Source organism: Phacochoerus africanus, chromosome 1 (genome assembly GCF_016906955.1).
Source record: "Phacochoerus africanus isolate WHEZ1 chromosome 1, ROS_Pafr_v1, whole genome shotgun sequence".
Lineage (NCBI taxonomy): Eukaryota > Metazoa > Chordata > Mammalia > Artiodactyla > Suidae > Phacochoerus > Phacochoerus africanus.
The window spans coordinates 118047598-118073737 of NC_062544.1; the positions used below are offsets into that span (position 1 = coordinate 118047598).

At 40.3% G+C, this 26140-nt stretch overlaps 1 protein-coding gene across 1 annotated transcript in view; it reads right to left on the reverse strand.

Moving 5' to 3' along the window:
* The window catches only part of LOC125125736 (ERC protein 2-like), a 321285-nt gene that overhangs the window by 211065 nt on the left and 84080 nt on the right, over positions 1-26140 (reverse strand). The window lies entirely within an intron of this gene.

Consider the following 26140-nt stretch of genomic DNA (forward strand, 5'->3'; position numbering starts at 1 on the left):
ATACTGCCTCACAGTTGACTGAAGGCAACACTCAAAATGCATTTTGCCTAGCACAATATACTTTTGTGTGTAGGCCTCAGAATATTCTGACAGAACGTTACGTATTTCAGATTTGTTCATATTTTAACCTATCGAAGCCTTGTTTGGCAAAGCAATTTGATGTCCAAGGGGCCTCAGGGACTCCCCCGCCCCTCACCTCACCTCCCTATTTCACATTCAGGAAGCAAGGTTTGGCCAAAGGTAAACAGAATTCCAGCCACAAAAGGTTCAAGTTTGGTTTGCCCCTGAAGTTTGAGAGGGTTCTAAACTTGAAATAAATGACATGTAACTTTTACGGGGTGCTAATACACCATAGAAATAAGCCAGACTATCAAATAGCCAGGGTTTTCAGCCAGGTCCCAAAAATTGGACCAGGGAGCCCCAAGGCAAGGCCTTATCCTCCCCAAACCATTGGAGTCTTTTAAAAGCCAACACACAACAAAAAGGGCTGGTGTTTATGGTTTTGTTCCAGAGACTTCCGTGGAGTAAGCTGGTGAAATGCCATCCCTTGCACAGATGCAAGCTGCATCCACCCTGCTGATTTAAAACCATGGTTTCAGGAAGTTTCTAGATTCCAGAGTTGCTGCTTGGATTTCTAAGTCACCCCTTCCAGTTGAACTTGGCAGAATGGGATCATCTATCACTAAAGTCAACAGAACACCCTTCAAAATGTGTCAATGACATGTTAAGTTTCAATTCATAAAGACTTTCTACACAATTTCTGCAGTTTTATATGGAATTTATTCAGAATATCCATTATAGTTCACATCCAAGGTAAATTATAGGCTTTTAAGATTCAGAAAACCCTTCTTTTTGCCCTGATAAAAAGAGGAAACTTGATGACTATGTAATATAAATAAGAAGCCAAAGCCAAAAACAGTTTAAAAACCAAGGAGTATAAAGGATAACCTATGAAAGTCACAGAACCACGTATATTTAATTGTAGGAAAAATAGCATTATTCTTTAACTTCAGAAATATAAAAAAATTTAAAAAGCAAACTGTTTAGTTTCTCAGAGAATATCATAAATATAACTAGAAGCCCTTCAACAAAGCAATACTTGATGGTACTGAAGCAGAGGTGGTATTTTTTTTTGGGGGGGGTGCTTCTTTTTTCTCCTATTTTTAATACATTCAATAGCAACGTTAAAAAAAAAAAAAAGATCAGTATTACGGTCATTCCAAGTGCCAACTCAGATACAGTCTGCCTAACTCTCCATATGGGATGGCCTATGTCCTCACAACCCTATATCTTTCATGAATTGTTCTTTATTTCAAATGTACTATTGATCTCAGAGAAGAGGGAGAATATCCAGGATTCTCAGCTGCTGAAACTCTCTCTCATTAGTTGACTAACCTGTTAGCAATCCACAGGCATAGTATGCTATTCAACTGGGTTTTCAAGTTCTTAGTTTACCTGCCATCTGACTGCTTAGAGCAGGAACTAACTAGTTTTATATTAACCCACCTTTAACGATTACACTTTAGAATAATGACTTGTAGGCTGTCCTAGTTATTCCAGCAACAACCACATGGAGAAAATCTGGGCACCTAAGAGATGTAATCCGGGGTTTTACTAATGAAATACTGTTAACTTCAAACAACAATAATTCCTAGTTTGAGGTAAGACTGCTATTCTCAACACCTTGAGAGAAGAATCTCAAAACAGCTTCCCACTCAAGACCTTTTAATCCTCCTAATGCACCTGACCATTGAGCACTGCACCGTTAGGACCACCTGGGGCAGTGGCCTCAGATACACTGCTCTAGTCTTCACAAGGCCCTTGCTTCTACCTGTAACTATGCAAATAATCAATTGATTTTTGGAGTCTCAGTTTCCAAAAGCTGAGATGATGCCTATGGTATTTCCTGTGTTAAGCATTCAAGAGTTCTGCAAACCATTTCCTTTGCTAACAAAACAGGAGTGCTAAAAACCAGGAAGTCTTTTCCCTGTGTGGTGGTCATTAGGGTGGTTCATAACATGCTAGTTCTCTTCCCTATGGGCACATGGTAGGATTGCTTTTCCTCTCTTCCTTTAAGTTGGGTGTGGCTTTGGCCAATACAATCATTGTCATGTCCAGGTAGAAGCATTTAGGTTCTAGCAGTCAACCCCAGCCTTCTATTTTCCCTGCCATGATGACTCTATAAGAATGTTTTAGATGATGTCTATTCAGCCTGAGTCCTTGAGTTAAAACAATGAAGATGAAGGCCAACCCACATTACATAAGTAAGGTATGCATTTTGCTGTGCTTACACCATGAGATGAGGGGCTGTTACCCTCAGGTTGACTTGGCCTACCTTGACTGGTGAACTGTCGCACTTCTTATCAAATGCTCTATACCTGCCTCCATCTCCTCACCACCAGTCCTCTCTCATCAATAAGAAAATGCTTTTTATTCCTGCCATCCCATGGAAACTCTACTCTTGCTGGCTGCTGGTACCTTCCTTCTTGCCATATGTCTTTTCCTAATGTGCAGTTTGTATAGTTCAACAGTTCCCCCAACTTCTTACTCTCATCTGAAGTAGCATTTTAGCTGGTTATGTAAATGAAGCTTGTGTCTTAAAAACTACCAGATTTGAATCATGTCTCCATCACTTACTATATGACTGACACAAGTTCCTTCATCTCTTTCAGCTTTAATTTCTTTGTCTGGAAAAAAAGGAAATTATGTTGCTTATTCTGTTTGTTGGCATCAAATAGTATGATGTAGCCTATACACTATTTCTTCTTCTAATTGATATAAATAAAATAACATTTTTCTTACAATAAAAATAAGGGAGATGGCCATCATTAACAAGTCAACAAATAACGAACACCAGAGAGGGTGTGGAGAAAAGGGTACCCTCCTACACTGTTGGTGGGAATGTAAATTGGTACAACTACTATGGAAAACAGTGTGGAGGTACCTCAGAAAACTAAATATAAAGCTATCATATGACCCAGAAATCCCACTCTTGGGCATAATCTGGACAAAGCTTTCCTTGAAAAAGACACATGCACCCCTGCGTTCACTGCAGCACTAGTCACAATATCCAAGACATGGAAACAACCTAAATGTCCATTGACAGATGAATGGATTAAGAAGATGTGGTACATATATACAATGGAATACAACTCAGCCATAAAAAAGAACAAAATAATGCCATTTGCAGCAACATGAATGGAACTATAGATTCTCAGACTAAGTGAAAGTGAAGTAAGTCAGAAAGAGACAGACAAATACCATATGACATCACTTGTATCTGGAATCTAATACATGGCAAAAAAATGAATGTATCTGAAGAAAAGAAACAAACTCATAGACTTGGAGAACAGACTTGTGGTTGCCAAGGGGAAGGGGGAGGGAGTGGGATGGACTGGGAGTTTGGGGTTAGTAGATGCAAACTATTGCATTTGGTGTGGGTAAGCAATGAGATCCTGTTGTATAGTGCAGGGAACACATGTGATGGAATATGATGGAGGATAATGTGAGAAAAAGAAAGTATGTATACATATGAGTGGGTCACTTTGCTATACAGCAGAAATTGACAGAACATTGTAAATCAACTATAATAGAAAAATTAAAATCCTATAAAAAAGAATAAGGAACACTCAATAGAAAATCTAAAAGATACAGATATAAAACATTTCAATGTTTATTTTTATTTAAGATTAAAATGACATTCTTTTTAGCCAAGATCGCCCCAAATCCCAACATATGGAGATAAACATATCTCCATCTCTATTTGTGTGTATGTATAAGGATGTTATATATAATTTTTTTGTTTTCCATAAATATATTATTAGAAAGTTCCCTTTATTATTAAGTCTCTGAGAAACACAGTTTAATGGGTGAGTGGGGCTGTATCCATTCTCTATTTTCCTAAAAGCCAACTCTTCCCTTGGGTTCTAGGAAGCACTCCTGAGATTCAGAACCTGTTTCCCCTGTTTCTTTTGCAAATTTTTCATCTTCCTGCAGTCCATAACCGGACCCTTCCCCTTATGAATTGTTCTCAGAGATGTTTTCCTCATCCATGTGAATCCTCAGGAGGAGGACTGAGGTTTTTCTTCAGTTATCACCTCTATTCTGATCCTTTTCCAACCTTTGAGTCCTTTTATTCACTTAACATCTCTCACATGTACTGAGCCACCTGTTGATTACTTCCATTTGGATGGCATCATATCACTTTAAATTCAGAATGACCTCATAATCCATGCACACTTATCTAAACCAAATCCCTACCCCTGCCCTCCTAATCTGCTGCTCCTAACATCCACTATTTGGGTCCAATGTACCAGCCTTTTCTCAGTCACTCATTTTAGGACCTCAGAATCAGATCTTCTCTTCCTTCACTTTCCTCTTTTATTTTCCATCCATAATTAAGTCATGTAACTCTACTTTGGAAACACTTCTCAGACTCATCATTCTTTTCTACCATTACTTTTGATGTTTTCAAATTTAGATCCCTTCCACACCCATATTTTTGATAGGATTGAAAAGTGTGTGTATGTGAGTGTGTGTTCTTAGCCTTTATCTCTACCCCTACCCTAAATAAAGACATGATTTTGCCTGATCAGCTTCTCCCCCACCAGGATTATCTCTCGGACAAGTCTGTGACTGGATTTTAGGAAATGGGATTAACAGATGAGTAACAGAATGAACCTATAAAACTGATAGACTTTGAAGAGCAGGCTATGATGATCTATATAATAAAAAAAAAATTGGAGAGAAAGTGAGGAAAGAAAGAAATAATAAATCTGGGGATTGGAGACACACAGGTTTGGTTTTGTTTTAAGGGCAGAATAAGAGAATCGAGCAAAAGAGGAAAAAAGGAAAGGAAAAGAAGTTGCTAGAGGTTATTCCTGGGGCCCCTTCAATGTTTTCCAAAGACTCAAATTAAAGGTTAGACTTCCCTTTTGATTTTTTTCAGCTGTTCTGACTGTGTGTCTTTGAACATGATTTTGAACGGGCCCTGTGAATCTTGGATTCAAAGATGTCTCACAGGATTTATTTTTACAACTTATCTACCTACTGCCAGGAAAATAGGCTTAAACACATCAATACTTTGTCAAAAATATCACTGACCTGGTTTAAGCATCTCAAAGGGCTCCTGTTTACCCATAGTAGTGGTCTTCAAACTGTGTTCCCTAGTGCACCAGGGATCCCACAAAGGCATCTGGGGGCTGATAAACACATCAGTGTAGTGGGAGGAGGAATATAAATCAGCAGGGATCTTCATCCATCTTACACTTAAAGGGAGCTGTTCAACTTTTACTTCTTTTATATATAGCATTCCACTTAGGATTTAATTTGAATTTTTTTTTAATTTTAAATATTTCAAAATACTGAGAATAGTTAAAAGCATGGATTATAAAACCAGACTGTACTTATTTAATACCTGCTTTACCACTTATGAATTACAGAACCTTGGGAAAGTGAGTTTCTTCATCTATAACAATAGTACAAGTCCTCAAAAGAGTTACTGAAAGTATGAAATGAAACAATGAAGGTAAAGCTCTTATGAAGGGATGGGCAAACAAGAAAATAATTAGTACATTCTTAATAGCGTGGTTACAAACAGAACTGAAGAGTCAGCCTGTCATTTATTATCTGTGTCATTCTGAGTCAGTTATAAAAGCTTTCAAAACCTCAGGTTTCTCACTTGTGATGTGGGAACTTAGCTCAAAGGGTTTTTGTGAAGAATCAATGGGTTAACATGTGTGATGTTCTAAGAACAATGCCAAGTACTTGGTGCCATAGAACTGTCAGCTCTTATTATTACAGTACCTAATAACTAAGTATTCAATTCATGTTTATGGTCGCTTATTACTGAAGTAAAGATTTTGCACTTGCTGTCACTTATCCTCAACCCACCCCACCACCCCCACACACACACTTCTGCACTGCCCTACACTGACCCCTGCAATTATCAAAATCACCTCTCCTTTAAGGCTCTGCCACAGAGCCCTGGCCTCCTTCACAAGTACAGTAATTAAAAGCTGAAGCTCTGAAAACAGGCAGACCTGGATCAAGTTTTCGTTCCACCAATAGGATCTCTGTGACCTTAGGCCAATCTTCATTCAATGGAAGCTTTGTTACACATTTGAATCCTTTAGAAAGATCTTAAAAATCCTGATGCCATGGTCACACTTCTACCAACTAAATCAAAATGTTTAAGGGTAGGAGTCAGGCATCAGTATTTTATTAAAGATGCAGGTGATTCCAAAGTGATGCCAAGGTACATCTGGTCTGGGAATGCGGGACATTATTTACCCTTCTCTTAGCCTGCAAGTCTTTCCCAGTTAAACAGGGAGGAAACAGAAGCTACCACATAGGATCAGCATGAGAAGAAAGGGATATAGTATATATCCCTACACATAAAGCATTCAACCCTGTCTGCTAGACACCCTAGAGGTGTCCAGTGCATGACAATCACCACTATCCCTAGTATGGGTTTCTGGCCACATTACTTTCACCCAATCAGAGTGTCTCCAGTTCTTACCATCTGTACCCAACTCTCTATCACTTAATCAAATACTGCTTTACTTTTCTGCACAACTATTTCATGTGTGTGCTTAGTTGCTACAACTGGATTGTAATCCTCAGAAGGCAAGGACCGTATCTCTGTACTCTTTGTGGAAGGCCCTTCAGCCCCTGACAGAGAACCAGTGTCCACACTCAATAAATACCTGAGGAATGAGAGGAAGGGGAATACAAAGCTGTGATTCTGAAACACCCTTCTTTGACCCACTTAGTGCAATGATGGATGAAGTGTAAGTCTGAACTTGATACTTTCCTACCCCATAAATCAGTGGTCCCCTTGCCATCCTCACCAAACGCCCTTCAAGTTCTTGCTCTCTGTTTGCCTCAAGGACCTCTCTTTGCTATGGAGACAAGAGGGCTCAGTTACTCAGATCCTGAATGGATAGAGACCCTATGCTCACTGCCACTCTAGCAGCTGTTAAGAGAACCCAGGAACCCATAAGTTTAGGGATAGCACAATAAAAATGTCCCAGGATCTGAGCTGGAGTAGAAGCAAGCAGCTTTTAACCCTGCTCTGAATTCCACCCATTCTGCCATGACCGGGAAGACATGCAGTCCTTCTTCCCATCACTCCACCATCTCATCTCACTGGATGTCTTCTATGTGTCTGGCACTCTGCTAGATACAAGCAGCAGGCTCATCCTCAGAAGCTCTCTGGTTTGGCAGGCAAACATGAATCAAACAACTATTATTTAATTATGATTGTGACTTTAAAAAAGAATTAAGAAAAGTACTGAGTGATGAGCAAGAGTTAAGCAAGAGCAATCTTGCCCTAGGCCTCATGGCCTGCCTCCTTAAAGCAGGAAAGTTGTTGTTGCCTGCTGAAGAGGAGGTAAATAAATATGTGCTCAGAGGGCCCTGATGGAAAGCCCTGTGGTCCTATTCATTAGGGAACTGCTACTTGAAGAATCTGCTACTTGATTATGAGCCAATAAACTCTTAAAAAGTCCAAAAGGAAAGCAACGCATGTGTCTCAGTTCAACATAGCATTTGCTTATTTTGGAAGCACATCCATTAGTAATTCTGGGGGGGTAGCGGATTTTAGAAAGGTTGTTATATTCTTAAAATGCCATTCTTGATGAAAACAGAAGGATTCACAGAAACCTCAGAAATTTTCTTTAACACTTAACATATTCCATTTAAAAGAATTTCCTAAAATGTCCACAAATATGGCGAGATTGGAATTCTGATCCTTCATCTAGAAAGCGAGGATTACATTTTAAAATATATATTGGTTTAGTGTTACCTATCTAGAACATAATAATTGAAAGTTCCTTCAAGATAGATCTACTTGGTCTCACAATTAAACAAAACAAAAAAATCCCTAAGTAATCATGCATCATTTCTGATTTCATTGGTCATTTTATGTGGCAGATCATAAAAACTCTCTTATAAAATGGTTATTAGGACTTTTCCACTGTATTTGAGTAATTTGTAACTCTATACACTTTAAGAATATGGAGTTCCCGTCGAGGCGCAGTGGTTAACGAATCCGACTAGGAACCATGAGGTTGCGGGTTCGGTCCCTGCCCTTGCTCAGTGGGTTGACGATCCAGCGTTGCCGTGAGCTGTGGTGTAGGTTGCAGACGCGGCTCGGATCCCGCATTGCTGTGGCTCTGGCGTAGGCCGGTGGCTACAGCTCCGATTCGACCCCTAGCCTGGGAACCTCCATATGCCGTGGGAGTGGCCCAAGAAATAGCAACAACAACAACAACAACAACAAAAAAGACAAAAGACAAAAAAAAAAGAATAATGAAGCTGGAGTTCCCATTGTTGCACAGTGGAAACAAATCCGACTAGGAAGCATGAGGTTGCAGGTTCGATCCCTGACCTCACTCAGTGGGGTTAAGGATCCGGCATTACCGTGAGCTGTGGTGTAGGTTGCAGACATGGCTCAGATCTGGCATTGCTGTGGCTCTGGTGTAGGCCGGCAGCTACAGCTCTGATTAGACCCCTAGCCTGGGAACTTTTATATGCTGCAGGTGAGGCCCTAAAAAGACCAAAAAAAAAAAAAAAAAAGAAAAAAGAAAAGAAAGAAAAAGAAAAAAGAAAAAATAGAATAATGAAGCTATCAAGTGAATTTCTAAAAAGCCTAGTGTTAACATCCAGCTTTGGAGAAACCGTCCGAACTTTTAAAGTGAACAGTGGAGCCTTAAAACAATAAAATAAAAAACCTGTTTAAGACCTTAAATCATTAACATCTGTCAACTTAAACTTACACATACATTTGTGTTGTTTAACCAAATATTTGAAAACCAGCTTCTCTCTCAGTTATCTGCCAAGAGTCCCACTCCCAGTTCTGTGTGTCTCTTCCTGACACGTGGCAACACCCAGTGCTTTTCAAGAGACTCACTTGGCAAGAGCTAATCTTCAAATATTTTGATAAAACAGGTTTTTTTTTTCCTTAAATTATATGTCAGTATTGAGTTAGTGTCTATTTTGTGTTAATGATTTGGAATTTTTAAACAGATTTTAAAACCGTATGTTAAAAATACATAGGGTCTTCTGCCACCACCAATCCTAGTTTTCTGTCTTCACTATATCTTGAATGCAAAAGGATGGTAGTTTTCAGTTTGCACCGTAACACGGAGCCAATGAAATCCCCGTATCCCAGGTTACAGCAAAACCAGAATGTGAATTGGTCCTGTGGGAATAGCTGGGACTTGGCCCCAGCTCTGCTCTGGGCCCAGAGAAGGTCACACTAAGATCAGAAGTTAAAGATAAAAGCTGAAACCCTCCTCTTCAACAGCAACAACTTCTTAGACAGTAATACTGTGGACCAAAGGATCTGTTAAAAAGAGGACTAGTAATCTTATTTTTCCAATTACTCTTATCTGACATTTCCATCTCCACCTCCCTCCCACCTCCCCACTGCTGCCTTAGAGTGACACCTTTTGGAAAAGGTTGAAACTGAAAATTCCCAGACTGCTTTCTGCCTGGACCTGGCCCTCCTCAAGACTGTGCTTGGGATTTTCTCCTGAAGTTTAAACACCTAGGACACTTGCTTAAATGTGTCACCTCTGATCCTTCAGTTGCAAACAGGCACAATGACTGAAGGTGTTTGGGCTTGAGCTCTTCAATTCTGACTACATTTTCAATTTCCCTTTTTCCCCTACTTTCCCAAGGCTTATTAACAAAATTTCACATCATAATAAGAATGAATGGAGAAGAAATGTGTAAAATGCATACATTCTGACTGAACAGATTTCTCTAGAAGGCCCTTGAACACTCTTCATTCCAGATCAGATTTGGCTCAGTAGAACCTCCTTGAGAGAAAAAGGCTGTGAATGTGTTTCTGTGTATGTTTAGTGTAGGTACTTCTTGAGCAACTGGAAGGCATTCTTCACTCTGTGTGTGCACAGTGCTGCAGCATAGCAAAGAGATGGTCTTTTCCCTAACAGAGAAGGAAGCAGTATATAGAGTGGCTAACTGTGTGGACTCTGAAGTCAGAGGGCTTAGGTGCCAATCAGGATCCAACCATATGCTGACCCTGAGAAAAGTACTTGAATTCTATGTACATCAGTTTCTTTCTCTATAAAATGTGGATAATAAAGGCACCTCCCAGCGTCCTTGTGGCGAATACCTGTCTTACAATAGTTACATGCTTGGCACACAGTAAGGGCACAGTATCCTGTAATCATCAATACTGACGCTAGTTTAAACACTATCTTTTTGTTTTCAGCCTATTAGAGGATGAGTAAGCAAGGCAAACTGTTGAATTTCCATTTTCTTATATTTTCAGAAAGACACATTTTCCATCTTCAATGGAACAGCAAAATTTTTTACTATGAAATCCCTTCACAACAAACCAAATTAATCATCCACAAAATATGCTTACTTCCAAATATAATTATAAAGGAACTCATAAAGACATTAGAGCAGCAGTGTCCCATAAAACCTCCTGTGATCATGACAAGGTCTTAATTCACATTTTCCAATACCCATGCCACTAACTACACGTTGCTTCAGAGCACTGGAAATATGACTGGTACAACTAAGGAAATGAATTTTTAATGTTATTCAATCTTAATTTAAATCTAAATTTAAATATCTGTATGTGTAGAGGCCACTACATTGGAAAGGGCCAAAGCATTCAAGTTTTACAACTTTAACGTCCAATGGTCATGTTTAGAAATTATTTCAATTTTTGTGGAAAGTTTTTCCTTTTTGAATATATGAAGAAAAACTTTTAAATTCCTTTAAATTAGTTTAACTCAATAATTAGCATTTGACCCAGTGATTTCAATTTAGGAATTTATTCTAAGGGTATAATAAGAAATGTGCCCAGAGAAATTTATTCTAAGGCTAGAAGAAACATGTTCATCACAATGTAGTTTATAAAATCAGTATAAAAATTATGCATGTATGTATGTATACACATTATATACACATTACATATGCATATATACACATTATGTACACATTACATATGTATATATACACATTATATACACATTACATATGTATATATACATATGTGTAGATATGTACAAACACATATATAAACACAAATAGAGTCATATGTACATAGGTACCCTCATCTTCCAAAAAAGTGAATTAAATAAATTACGATGTGTGTGTGTGTGTATAAGTGTTGCAAAAAAATTGGATAATAACAATTCAGCATCTAACTGTTGAACTATTAGTCAGACATTAAATACTAAGTAAAAGAAAGCTGTTCATGAAATCCTGAGTGAGGAAAGCAGGTTAGTAAATGATAAACACAATATAATCCCAATTACATGTGGGTTTTTAAATGAATATTCATAGAAAAAAAAAAGGCTAGAAGGAAAGGCATCAAAATATTCATGACAAATTTGTTTCTAGGCTTAGAGATTCCAGGTAACCTATTACATTCTTCTTTGTACTTTTTGCTGCTGTAAAATAAGAATGCTTTTTAAAACTTGCAACCAAGGAAGGTCTGCATAGAAAGTACTTCTGCCTCCAAAGGTTGGTAATAAAGCAGAACTCCAGGGCAGGGCGGGGCCCTCTGGTGGCAGTTATGGTGGCAAGTACTGTCAGCCAAAATGACCTTAAGACAGGCCACACTTTCTAGCAGAGTTTCTTTGCCCCTGACAGTCACTTAGATTTATGCTGATTATAATCCGGGTTCACCAGGGAGTGCCTGAGTGTTAGTGACTCCAGAGCTGTCAACAGCCGTTCCTGCCACCTCCACCCTGCTCCACAATGTGCTTGAAGGTTGCTCATTTCAACTCCTTCCCTAATAAAGTTCCTATGGGTTCTGAAGTAAAGTATGGTGGCTTGCTTGTTTGTTTAGTGCTTGGTTAGCATTTTCTAATTTTATTATTGTTAGTGTTGTTTTGATTCTGCCTCACTCAGGTTGCCAGGCCTTACAAAATCAGACCCATTTGTCCATGCCCCTTGACCACTTATTTTAGCAAGGTCTATTCATTCTCATTCAACAAATCCGGGCAGTGTTCTCAAGTAGGCCTTCCTTCTTGTGATGCAAGGATCAGGTGAGGCAATTTCAAGAAGGGAGAGTGAAAACAAGGAGGCTTCTTTTACTGTGAATTCTCCTGCTGGCTTGGTTCCACAGGAGATAATTACTAATGATGACAAATTTCAATCAGGCCAAATCAAGCCTGACTCCAAGCCCTTTCCTGATTCCCTCAAAATCCTTGTATCACAGTTCACGCTGCCTTGAACAAAAGGTAGTGGCATCCCTGTATGTCACCTTAATCTTTATACATACGAAGTCGAATGCATCTTTAAATCGGCCCACTGGGGCCAACACCTCAGACACACAGTAGATGCCAAAAGATAATTGTGGGTGGTATGCAGGGAAGGAAAAAAGAAAAGAAGAAGCTACACTATAGAGAGGTGATCACTACCTCTGATTTAATAATGTGGTTTCCTAAATCCCATTTGATCCTCACTTACTCTCAAAGAAGCATACCATTTAACTGATGGATAACTCCAACTCAGAAAGGATAAGGGATTTACCCAAGAATTTCAGAAGACTTATTCTTTATCAGGAGGTGAGTCTGACTATAAAGTACAAATATAATGGGAGAATTGTTAAAGGGATCTGTACAGACTGGGAGGACCTGGAAGGAAACTCTGGCTCCTCAACAGAAAGGAAAAACCGTGGCTCATTCTCCTTGTATGCCCAGGCCTGACCACAACATCTAACATACAACCAGTACCCACAAATGTATATATGAACATAAATTAGTGAATAAACCCTTTTGATTCATTGGAGTAGAAGATTCACTATGTGCTTGGATTTCAACACTTTCCCAAAATATTTTACTTTTGTATTATTTTTCCATTATAATGTAACGGACTACCACAAACTTCACATCTCAAAGTTCTGTAGGTCGGAAACCTAAGCAGGAAGCATGTGCTACAAGGTTCTCCATTCAGAATCTCACATAGTTGAAATCAAGATATTGTCACAGTGTATTCTCATTTGGAGCACAGGACCCTCTTCCATGCTTATGTGGTTGGAGTAGAATTTAGTTCCTTGCAGATGTCAGTCTGAGGTCCCCATGCCCTTGCTACTCCTACCTCCTAGACACCACTTGGCATTACTTGTCACATGGCCCCTTCAAATTTCTAAAGCCACAGTCCTGGGGATTATGAGATCATATCTCATAATCACATGAGTGATATCCTATCATATCCACAGTTGCAGGAATTTATACAGGGATGTGTATTCCAGACAGAGTAAATCTTGAGGATCATCTCACAATTCTGCCAACAACAGCTTTCTTCATTTTACTGATGATAAAAAAAAAAAACCAACCCAAACTGGAAACAATCCAGATATCCTTCACCTGGTGAAGGGTTAAACAAATTAAGGGGCATGCACATCATGGAGCACTACTCTGCAATGAAAAAGAACAAAGTATTGATTTACCCTGCAACTTAAGGGAATCATCAGTGAATTATGCTAACTGAAAAAAGCCAGTCCCTAAAGTTCACATCCTGTATCATTTATATAATTTTCTTAGAATGACAAAATTATAGAAATGGAGAACAGATTATTGGTTGCCAAGGTAAGAGATGGATATAGGGAAGGAGTTGAATACAGTTATAAAAGGCAATATGAAGGATTCTTGGGGTGCTGGGACTGTTCTGTACCTTGACTGTATCATTGTCATTACCAGGTTGTGATAATATACTATAGCTCTGCAAGATGGTACCACTGCAGGAAACGGGGAGGGGGGGGTACACAAGATATCTAGTATTTCTTAAAACTGCAGATGAAGCTAAAATTATCTAAAAGTAAAAGTTTTAAATTCTTCAAAAATAAAGAACACACACATATATCTGTCATCCACTTGTGTAGAGAAAGGACAGCCAGGGCAAGTGCCAGGGGAGAAGGGAGATGCTCACATAAAGCCAGTGAGGCCACTCCCATCCTCTCGGGGAAGAATCCTCCCCAAAATAGCTAGGGGGATCTTCACAGAGGATTTTCATACTATAAACCCCTTCCATTACCAAGGACAAGTACCTACCCAAGGAAAACCATCAGTATTCAGATCAATAGCTTGACACCTATTGAATCATATGAAAGTGACTTTCTCAAAAGCTGACTGGTAAAAATGTCATAATCGTAGTCCTGTTTTAATAAGACAAATCATCACACATATATACAATAAAACATTTTTTAGTGCCATGTTCAATAATAGTTACTAAGGCATCATATGCTGGCCCATAAAGGCCACTGGCAGGTACTAGTTTCCTTATAATCCAGGTAAGCAAAAAAAAAAAAAAATCATAGTAAAGCTTCATCATCCTCAAACTAAATACAACCTCCAGACCACTGGTATGGTTAGCTCCTCTGTGGAAGGAAAGCAAAAACCAAACATGAAGCGCCAGAATGAAATCTTCCACTTCAATTTCTCCTTCATTTAAAACATTTTATAGGGGCTTTATGTTGACCCTGTGGCTTCAGGAGAAGGAAATCCTCCCAAATGCATCCCTGGGGCACAGCATCCCCCACAGTAATTTGGCTCCCTCCTCACAGAGCAATTACTGCTACATGGAAAAAAACAATTCTTAATTGGTTAACTTTGGGAAAATCGCTTCATAAAAAGAAGACTTGGAACAAAGACGCCCACCCAAACAGTTCTCCCCACATACAAAGTGACTGGCAATGAGTATGAGACACCACATAAGCAAGGCTGACAAACAGAACCTCGCTGCACTTTCAAGCTGAATAGAGAGTTTATCTGCTTTCCTTCCATCTCCAAATGGAGTAAGTATCCACTCGATCACAACAACAGATCCGCCAAATTCTGTCTCTCTTCCAGTCTTAGCAGTCATCAGTGAGCTGTTCAACATCCTCCTTGGACTCCAGGGAACGAGACTTTATTTTCTGGCCATCCAGCTGAATTAATGAGAGTGGAGTTATGACACTAGACTCCCAAGACCAGTTACTCTGCTTCTCACCTGGCTCTGCACCAGAGACGGTCCCCTAACCTCTGCTAAGGGCCATGTATTGGTCCCGAAGGGAGCCAGGCGGAGAGTGGATAGATGACAAGAATCAAATCCAGTCTACTCCTATAAAAACAACCAAAGTACACATCCTGCCAAGCATAATTTTCATACTTAAAAGCAGCAACTTTTGTTTTTCTGATTGACCTGACAAATGACAGCAGTCACAGCTGGTCAGAGTAGAGACAAAAACTGTTCAAATCTTAATATGTGACACTCTGCTCTTCAAAATTCCACAACTGTGATGAAACATTCTCTATTAGATTGTACAATTTATACTCACATATTTAAGGCCAGGCTTCACCAAATACTTGTATCATTTTTTGGAAGTAGATGTCTATGATTTCCCCAGGGGAAATTTTCTACAACTGATGCTTTGGATCTCTATTTTCAAAATAAGTGATTTTTCTCCCTAATAGTTCTTTTCAGATTCAAAAAAAACCCACTCATTTTCATTACCAATATGAGATTACAGTCTACTCTCATATAAAGTAGTTAAACACAAGCCTGAATCAAACATAACCCTGGTGTTAAATAGTCTCAAGACAAACATAAGTGAAAACACTAGCTTCCTTACTTGAATGCCAAATATTCACTCAAGGACCTGACTGCTTCAGCTGGGACTTTCTCTCCCTTTTACGACTTCTCAAATATTTAAATTACTTTGTTTAAAATATTTCTCCTTACTTCTCCTCTTTTCTTCAAGAATGAAGACTGTTATAACTAACTGTACAGAAATTATGGTATTATGGTATCAAGGGGAGAAACATTTCAAATAACTGCTTATTTAAAATAACTAGCGAGTATACATGCATGGAAATGAATACCCCATTTTGATGGGTCACACTCAGTAACCTTAGAGGCGCCTCTATCTGGGCAATAGTTCCTTTTGGACGAAAAACAATTAGGCTGTGTAATGTTGTGCTGAATCCCTTCAGATAAACCGTGCGCACACAGCCGGGCCACTCTCGTGCTGGCTCTGAAGCCGGGGCTGTCAGGCCCACTTCTCTGGTTAATGTCAGTAGCACTATGTATAAAAGGTGACTCCAGTGTGTACAAATGTTGATCTTTAGAGAAGTCATGCCTAGACTCACACACACATCCACTCTTTCGTCCACTGGGTCAACGGCAGGAACAGAGGGCGACCCCAAAAGGGGCCTGTCAAGAGCAGAGTCTAACTTGTCAGGTTACGTTGCCTCCGGGGACTTCCCTGCCTGAGATTAATCCATAATCCTGTTTTGTGTTTAAAAAATTCAGGTTCTAAAAGCCCAGCCTATAAGACAGTTTCTGAGGTGACAGGGAAATATTCTAATACATGATGACAAATTAAGTGCCAGTGCAAGTAAGCTCCAAAAAGAAAGGAACTGTGTGGAGTAGGTGGCACAAAATGTTTGCCCTTGTCCCAAATCATTTCTTTAAAGTTCTAAAATAGATACCAAAAATATATTTTAATGGCTAGAGTACCTGTAAGTTAAAAAAAAAAAAAGTTGAAGGCATCTATGGTTTTACCACTTGCTGTACAAGTTAAGTAAAATAAAGATGCCTTCGACTGAAAACACAGCCATGGTTCTAAAGCAATAGAGTATTTGCTGATGTGACTTCCAAACCAAATTTCATCTGAATACCAAACAGTAAGAAAAGTCTCATCTCAGCTCTAAACAATCCCATTTTTATTACACCAAAATTGTTTCTTCCCTTGCCAACCTCATTCTTTACCCATTTTGGCTACCAAGCTAATGTCCAAAAAGCTTCCTTTTACAATTCTAGCAGACCTGATGACAAAAAGCAGGAATTCCCAATGCTGTAGAAACCATCATGAACATGTTCTCAACTGGATGATTCTAAAAACCATAACTCACTTTACTCTACACTGAAGACAGAAAACACGTAGGGATACACAACTCTGAACGAGAACTCCTCAGCACTCATGACCACCCAGATGTGGACAGAGACATCTGGCCTGGTGGCATCTTCTGCTTTGATTCAGAGGAAAGGAAAAGCATGACAGCTAATCATACAAATTTCCACTTCAATTTGCGACTCAGTCTGTGTTTACAGTCATTCCCAATCAGATTTAATTTACAATGTTTGGCAATAAGGCTGACCTCTTCAAAAGCAAAGGTGAGCATGTAAAGAGCCATTTTCCACCCAGATGAAACCCTTTTAATCTAGCAAAAGCAGCTCTAGTTTCCAAACATGGGGGGAAAAAAGGGGGGGGGGGGGATAAATTCATGAAGCTTGATGCTCCCAGTTTGGAGTTGCACATGGTGTGGGTATACTTATAGCATCCCTCCTCCCTCCAGATAGTGTCAGGAGAAGAACCAGTAGCTGAAGGGGCAGTCATATCACCTGTGTGTCTGGGAACAAACAAACAAAGGGGCTTTGATTGCCAGATTTATTAATGGGCTAATAGCTTTTATATGAGAAAAGTAGTTCAAAACCATGAGAGAGGTGGTGGTGGGTGAGTAAAAAGTACAAGAATAAGATGCAAGAAAGATCCAGGTTCTAATCCTGGCCATTTGGTGTTGTATATCTTTGGCCTAGGTACTCAGCCTTCTCAACTGGACATGAGATTATATGCTCTGCCATATAAAAAGGTTGTAGGGATTACATGAGGTTGCAGGGTAACTGATCAGCACAATATCAAAGCATGTAGTGAGTACTCAAGATACTGCCATTGCCCATATTATCATTATCACTTAAACGTTTAACTAGGGGAAATGGATCAGAGTTCTGTGCCTCTACTATAATGTGTATTCTGAAAGTATTTAAGGTAAGGGAGTTAAAGACTTACTTTCATCCCACCTCATAGCTTCCAATGTTGTAGGAGAGATCCATCAGTATAAAATGGAAACACAAGGGCTGAGATTCAGTAGATGACTGCTCACATCCCTTCTCTGCCATTTGCCAGCTGTGTGACCTTGAGTAAGCCACTTACACTCTCTGGGCTTCTCCATTTGTAGATTGAAGATAATAACACACTTCACACAGGGTCATATTGAGGTCCAGAGATTAAAATGTCCATGAAACACTCAGCCTTATGCCCTGTCCTTAGTATGCACTTGATAGATGATAAACGCTATTTACTAAAATCAACAATAAGCACGGCAATAACCATCTCTGCTGTAGAAGAACACAAGTGGAGTATTAGAGTTATAAACAAGAAGAAAATGATACATTTGGAAAAGCAAGACGGGGGAACGGAAGCTTTTCAGAAGTGATAGCATTTTACAAATATTTTAAAACCAGGTCAGAAGCCCAAACACTAGCAGAGTGAAGTAGTTGCCATGAAGGAATGATCCTGACCAGGCAGGGAAAATGCTCCTCAGCAGCTAACTTCTACCAGACAAAAATGCAGGTTCTATGAAGCCAAAGTCTCTCATCCAAAGAAGAAAACCTAACTGAATTTTGTTCATTATATCTGATATTTTCAAATGATGCTTCAATTAAAAAGAAAAAAAAAATCCCTCCTGAATTCATAAAATACATTTGTGGGCCAATGTATTTGTGGAGCCATCTGGACCAACGGCTACCAGTTTATTTTAAAGGATGGGTAGAATTTTGTCAAGCAGGAATGGAGGGGAAGAATTCCCAAAAGGAAACAGTATGGGGAAAGGAAGGAAAGGCCAGGGAGTGTTTGGAAAGAAGAATACTGCTCCAGAGAGAAAGGATGAGGGACAGAAAGGTCATGAAACAACCAGAAGTTGGAGAAGACTTTCAGGAAGAGGCATGGACTGGGCTGACAGGGTAGGTCTGGGAATGCTGACATGGAGAAGGAAGGGCTCTGAAATGCCAGAACTGCAAGCCTGAAAGGTCACTCTCTACCTCTCTTTGGGCCTCAATTTTCTTCTTTAAAGTGAACTCCTTAATTAGATGAGCACTTAGGCCCCCTTCCAGCCCTTTCTACACCATTCAGGAACATCAGTACAATTCCTCTTCCTAGGGACACTATGTGTACCTTCTGTGCTCTAGGCTTTGGAGGATATTGCCCCAGCTCACCAGCAGAAGGAAAACAGGTAAAGGTCTGCTCCAGGGACCCCCTTTACTAGCCATAGAAGATAAGCTGACCTGAGCAATGCAAATGGAACCAGGGGCCTTAAGCATAGACTTGATCCCTAGGTGAAGCAGCAGCTCAAATAAAAACAATCAACCTAACAGAATACCTGTTTTGGGCCAGACTTTAATCTATTTTCTGAGCAGAATTAACTCACTGAATGAGGAAGGTCTTACTATTTTTTCCATGTTACAGATCAGATATAGAATTGTTAAACAAAACCAAGGTCAAATAACTAGACAACTAGAAATTTTAAGACCAGCAGCTAAACCAGGTAGTAAGGCGGATCCAGAATCCTCAATTTCAGCTACTCCATCAAAGACCCTACCTTCTATTGGCTTTAAAATCTGTATTTTTGGAGTTCCTGTCGTGGTGCAGCAGAAGTGAATCTGACTAGGAACTATGAGGTTGCAGGTTCAACCCCTGGCCTCGCTCAGTGGGTTAAGGATCTGGCGTTGCCGTGAGCTGTGGTATAGGTCACAGACACGGCTTGCATCTGGCATGGCTGTGGCTGTGGTGTAGGCCAGCAGCTACAGCTCCAATTAGACCCCTAGCCTGGGAACCTCCACATGCCACAGGTGCAGCCCTAGAAGACAAAAAGACAAAAAAAAAACAAAACATATTTTGGTTCTGTGTTCCTTTTACAAGAGTGTCAAAATTTTGTGGCAGGAGAACCCAACTGGGAACATTCCTTGGCTATAAGTATGCTGAGAAAGGACAAGGACTAGGGTTCCCTCTCCTGCTCCAGAGGGTTGCCAAGGGTTTGAGTCTTAGGGAGTTTTAGACTCCTCTTGACATAGAGGAGAGGTAAAAGGACTTTGTCGACAAAAATTTGGATTCTTTGGCCCAAGAAGTCAAATTGTCAGAATGAATTTGGATGAGTGGGAAGTTGCTGGAATAAGAGATTTAGATACTACCTGAGATGGCTAAAGGGGTAGTGGATTTCAGACAGCAGGGGCCTACATCCCACACCAAGCAGCTCCCCATAGCAGGGGACAAGGAGCCCAGGATCAAATGCTAAGGGAAAGGGTTCAGGAGCCAGAGGAAGGAGTGTGTTAGTAACTACATTTTGCATGACCCTAAGCATCCTAGAGGCAGCCACCTGAACAAAGACTAGAAGCTTTGCCTCAAGAACTCTGGCAAATAAACCTCAGGATTCTCATAAGAACCCTGAGGGAGAGGGACCCTATAATGTCTGAGATTTTATTTTCTTCCAATTATGGTTTATGGGGAGGGGAGTTGTGATATAACATTTAATTTCACTCAGAAAAAAATGTTTCTGCACCCAAATATTATTGGGTTAATATGGCCAACTAAAATTATGTACATGGAAAAATATTTATGTTCAGACGACTTCAGGTGTTTGAAGAATTTTGAACATCTGATTATGGAAAGCTTTCTCTCTCATATATATATATACATACTATATATATATATTATATGCAGTATATATTCTGATTGTTTTCACTTCAAATACTCTATTTTTAGGTTGAATTAATGCTTACTCTATAAGATAAATATAAAACTCTGTATTTCTTTGGCTTTTTGCCTTTTCTGGGGCCGCTCTCGCGGCATATGGAGGTTCCCAGGCTAGGGGTCTAATCAGAACTGTAGCTGCCGGCCTACACCAGAGCCACAGCAATGTGGGATCCAAGCCGTGTCTGCAACCTACACCACAGCTCACGGCAACGCCGGATCCTTAACCCACTGAGCAAGGGCAGGGATCGAACCCGCAACCTCATGGTTCCTAGTTGGATTCGTTAACCACTGAGCCACGACGGGAACTCCAATATAAAACTCTATTTAAAAAATCAATGTATATGACTATAGGTGGACATACAAATATATGTTTCTATACCCATTTGAAATGAGAGACAAATCAAATATTCTAAGGGTTTTCCTAAGCTCTAATATCAATACCCAATAACTAATTAACTAGTGTTAATACTAATTAACAATTATATGGCATTTACCCTGTACCAGGTATAGATCTAAGTTGCAAGAGTGTGAGTATTGCTTATAACCTGTTTATTTCTTACCCCACTCTTTTGAGTTACCATTTCCATTTTATAAATGGGAAAAGTGAGGCACACAGAGGTTAAGTAATTCCCTCCCTTCTTCCTTTTGTCTCTCCCTCCTTCTCTCACTCTGTTCCAAGGAAGTTGTGGACAGACTTCATTTCACAACTTCACCAAAAAATTCACATGCACATACCCTGGTGATGTAGCTGAATCTAATACACAGCTTAATTAGTCTAAAAGAAAGCTAAAATTTCAAATTCAGAAAAGTAAGTCACAAATAGCGATCTCACAACACAAAGATAGCAGGACATGGTCCAATTAGAAATAAACCCAAGTTGCTGAGCCATATAGCATGGAAATCTAGAAAGCCTGAGAGGGAACATTTGTCACTATTAAGAGACTTCCTTTGCATTCATAGCTCATGAGCTGAGTGTGGTTCATAAACATTCTGGGGTTGCAGGCCATCTAAATGTAATACTCATGTAAGGGAAAGAGCACTGACTTCATCGCAAGACAGCCTGGCTGATGGCAGACTAAGAATGGAATGTGCAGATAATTATCTTTAAGGCCAGTCAACAGCTATATGTCTCCTATAATATCACCTTTAAGATCAAGCCAAGACATTCCAGTCTGCATCAAGGTTTATTTATGAAAGGATTTAACACTTTTAGATCCCATATTGCTTGGAGGACCACCAATTTCCATTCCCAAATATGCAATTTCTTCAATTTCACAGAGTATGAATGAGATTTCACGTTCTCATATGTGGAGGGAAAATTTTAAGACACTAAAATTCTTCTTCTTCAATGAGGTGAATTTCTTTGCTAATGCCTCCACAAAATAAAGTAACCACTAGAGACTAAAAGTAGAAAATGCCATAAGTCATAATGCTACATTCATGTAGATGTGACCAAATTTTCAGGTAATTCTAGCTGAAAGGTCTCCCTTGTTTCCTTCAAACTTGAAAGGTCAAAGAAGCAATTTGATTGTGGGTGCTTTTCATAGGCCACAGACAGGAGAAAGAACGGCCCTTCTACCAGCAAGGACACGGGATTTAAAGAGATACACAGATGTTCAAAGAAAGCAACAGAGTCCTGATGGACCCCCATATATTGGAATGACGTACTAGAGGGGACGAGTTAATCTGGAAGATTATATAAGGTCCTTCAATAGTGATGTTAGGAACTGATCAGATTCCCTTTTTGAAGAACTGGCGTAAACTTGCTTAAACTAGACTCAGGTTGGCATAGTGTGTGGTATGTAGTGAAAAGTGATAGTATCCAATGGGGAGGGGAGAAATAAGCCATCTCAGAGGAAACATCCCAGAGCCCAATATTTCAGCCCCACAAAGTTATTTGATAACTTCCCATGCTAATAAGAAAGATAATGATGACAATAAAGGCAACCAACAGATATAAAAATAATTTTTAAAAACTGGAAACATAGTACTAGTTGTTGACACAAAACAATTTTAGTCATTTAGTGACTGAAAATAATTTAGGACTTAAACAAGAAAGAAATGAAAAACATTTAAGTTGAAGAATGACCAGTCTTATCTTTATTACTACATTAATAAGTATTAATAATTACCTATTAATTTATAATTATTATATATAATTATTTAACATATAATTACATGTTAAATACCTCTTATGGATATTAATATGTATGCATGTCTGAGTGTATATTCATTTTTCTATGATAACCAACCTGCTTGATGGTCATAGCTATCATTCTAAATTAATAAAGGAGGTAGGGCAAGATGGCAGAGAAGCAGGACACAGAACATGCTTTCTCTGAAAAATACACCAAAGATACATTAACATGTAGAAAAATTTTCGCATAACATCTACTGAATGCTATCAGAAGATCTAAACTTGCAAAAGGGCAAGAAAACCTCCACACAGCTAGGCAGGGCAAAAGAAAAAAGAGAGAGAGAAAGAGAAATGAATCAGGATGTACCAGCATCCCAGGGAGGGAGCTGTGAAAGAGGAGAGGTTACCACACACCAGGAAGGCCCCTCACTAGCACAGAGACCAGCTGGGACAAAGAGGGAGCTTTGGAACTATGGAGGAGACTACAACAATTGGTTTGCCAAGGCAAACTGGAGAAAGGTCTGCAAAGTCTGTTGGTGCCCCAGCCCAACACACTCCAGCCAGAGACACTAGAACAGTGATGTAGGCAGTGGCTGCTCGGGCTTTGGGGGTCAGATCAGGAAAGAAGACTGAGGTTGGCTGCTAGGAAACAGCCTGAGGGAGTTAGAATAGGGTGTACCATAATCAAGAGAGACCGGGAATAAGCCTGGGCCTGTCAGAAGAGGAAGGCATTCGTGGAGGGCATGAGAGTGGAGGGGCAGGATGAGCAGAGATGCTTCCTTCTCCATGCATGCACTCTCAAGCCACAGGGCAACATATGCATGAGCTCCTAGGGTGGGTGCGAGCGATCACATTCATCTCAAGCTCCAGAGGCAGAAGTAGACCACTGCCTCTACTGAGGGTCTCATAAGTGGGCAACAGTCTCTCCTCCTTCCTTTTTGGGAGTATGCAAGGATCATTGCTGCCACTTCCCCTCAGAGGGCCTGGGACTGTGACCAAGCACCAACCTCTTCCTGTCCCCTTTTAGGGAGCAAACACAGCTCACTGCTGCTGCTCTCAGGGAGCCAGCAACCCAGCAGCAACTACTGTCTCTGATTCCTTTAGAGCATGCACATCTCATTGCCTCTGAAACCAGGCACCAACCACTGCCCCTGACTCCCATGGAGCTTGCACTGCCGAATGCCCCTGCTGAGTTTCCTGTCACTGAACACCAACCACTGCCCCTGACTCCCATGGAGCTTGCACTGCCGAATGCCCCTGCTGAGTTTCCTGTCACTGAACACCAACCATTGCCCGTGACTCCCTGGGAATTTGCATGGCCTACTGCTGCCACCAAGGGTTCTAAGACCAAGCATCAACCTCTACCCTTGCTTCTGTGGGAGTGCAAGTGGCCCAGAGCCACCACTAAAGCGCCTGCAATGGGGTATCAAACACTGGCTGCCACCAGGCCCAAGGAAGAGTCACATAAGCCAACGCCACCTCACTCATGGACTATATCTCTAGCTGTGGCTCAGCCCTGGGTGTATGTGAGAGCTGCTACCACTATCAAGAACTTCAGGACCAGGCACCAGCTGCCACATCTGCAAACCTACTACCAAGGGGATAACAGGCAGCACACTTCGAGGAAAGAGACAATAGGCACCCACACTAAAAAGTGTTGCAATTAGGGAGAAATCACTGAAATATCTCCTCCCCAACTGTGTGAACTGCATATTTACTCCTCAACTGCTTATAAATTCAGTGCTGGTAGAACATCTGAAGGGACAATGAGGAGTAACCTTGTGGCTCAGTGGGTTAAGAATCTGACTAGTCCCCATCCAAAAATGGGCAGAAGATCTAAACAGACAGTTCTCCAAAGAAGACATACAGATGGCCGAGAAACACATGAAAAGATGTTCAGCGTCACTCATTATTAGAGAAATGCAAATCAAAACCTCAATGAGGTACCACCTTACACCAGCCAGAATGGCCATCATCCAAAAGTCTACAAACTTAAAGTAATGGAGAGGGTGTGGAGAAAAAGGAACCCTCGTACACTGTTGGTGGGATGGTAAATTGGTGCAACCACTGTGGAAAGCAGTATGGAGATGCCTCAGAAAACTAAACATAGAACTACCATTTGATCCAGCAATCCCACTCCTGGGCATCTATCCAGAGAAAACCACCAACTCGCAAAGACACATGTACTCCAATGTCCATTGCAGCACTATTTACAATAGCCAAGACATGGAAACAACCTAAATGTCCATCGATAGAGGAGTGGATCCAGAAGATGTGGTACATATACACAATGGAATATTACTCAGCCATCAAAAAGAACGAAATACCTGCATTTTTAGCAACATGGATGGACCTAGAAACTATCATGCTAAGTGAAGTCAGCCATACAATGAGACACCAACATCAAATGCTTTCACTGACATGTGGAATCTGAAAAAAGGACAGACGGAACTTCTTTGCAGAACAGATGCTGACTCACAGACATTGAAAAACTTATGGTCTCCGGAGGAGACAGTTTGGGGGGTGGAGGGATGTGCTTGGGCTGTGGGATGGAAATCCTGTGAAATCAGATTGTTATGATCATTATACAACTACAGATATGATAAATTCATTTGAGTAATTAAAAAAAATGAAAAAAAAAAAAAGAATCTGACTAGGAAGGAAGGGACAAAGAGTGCTCCTGCAACTGAGACACGTCTGGCTTGAGCAGCTGTGGGATTTGTGGGCACTTACATGTAGGGGTTGTACCAGGCCAGAGTCTCTGAGTTGCCTCCAAAAAACCCACAGAGGGCCCAGGGATGCAAATACTGCAGTCCTGAGTCCTGACCTCAGTGGATCTGAACTGGTGATCTAATGAAAATAACACCTGTGAGACAAGAGGGGCAATTACAGACATTCCCATGGTTAAGTTGGGACTGAGAGAAGTACCAACAAGAGTATACTCTGTGAGCCCACATGAGGAGGAAAACATGACACAACAGAGCACACTCACAGGTGAATAGCTCCAGGAGAGGAATATTCAGTGGCTCCTTCCCCAGTGGGAGTGCTGTAAATCCAGCAGCCTGGCACTGCAAATCAGAACCACAGCTTAGAAACAGATGTGGGGGCTCCTACTCCAACAACTAGAGAGCAGACCCTGAACCTACAGGGCAGCAACAACCACAAAGGAAATACAAGAACCTTCTCAACATCCAGAGCAGGCTCCAGTCACCTGAACCTCATGCACACCACCTATCAATGAAATAAAGGGCAGCATAAACACAATGAAAAGACAACCCAAAAAATGGGGAAAATATTTGCAAATGAAGCAACTGACAAAGGATTAATCTTCAAAATATGAACAACTCATGCAGCTCAATATCAAAAAGAAAACAAACAAAAACCCAAAAAACTCACAAACAACCAGATTAAAAAATGGGCAGATCTAAATAGACATTTCTCCA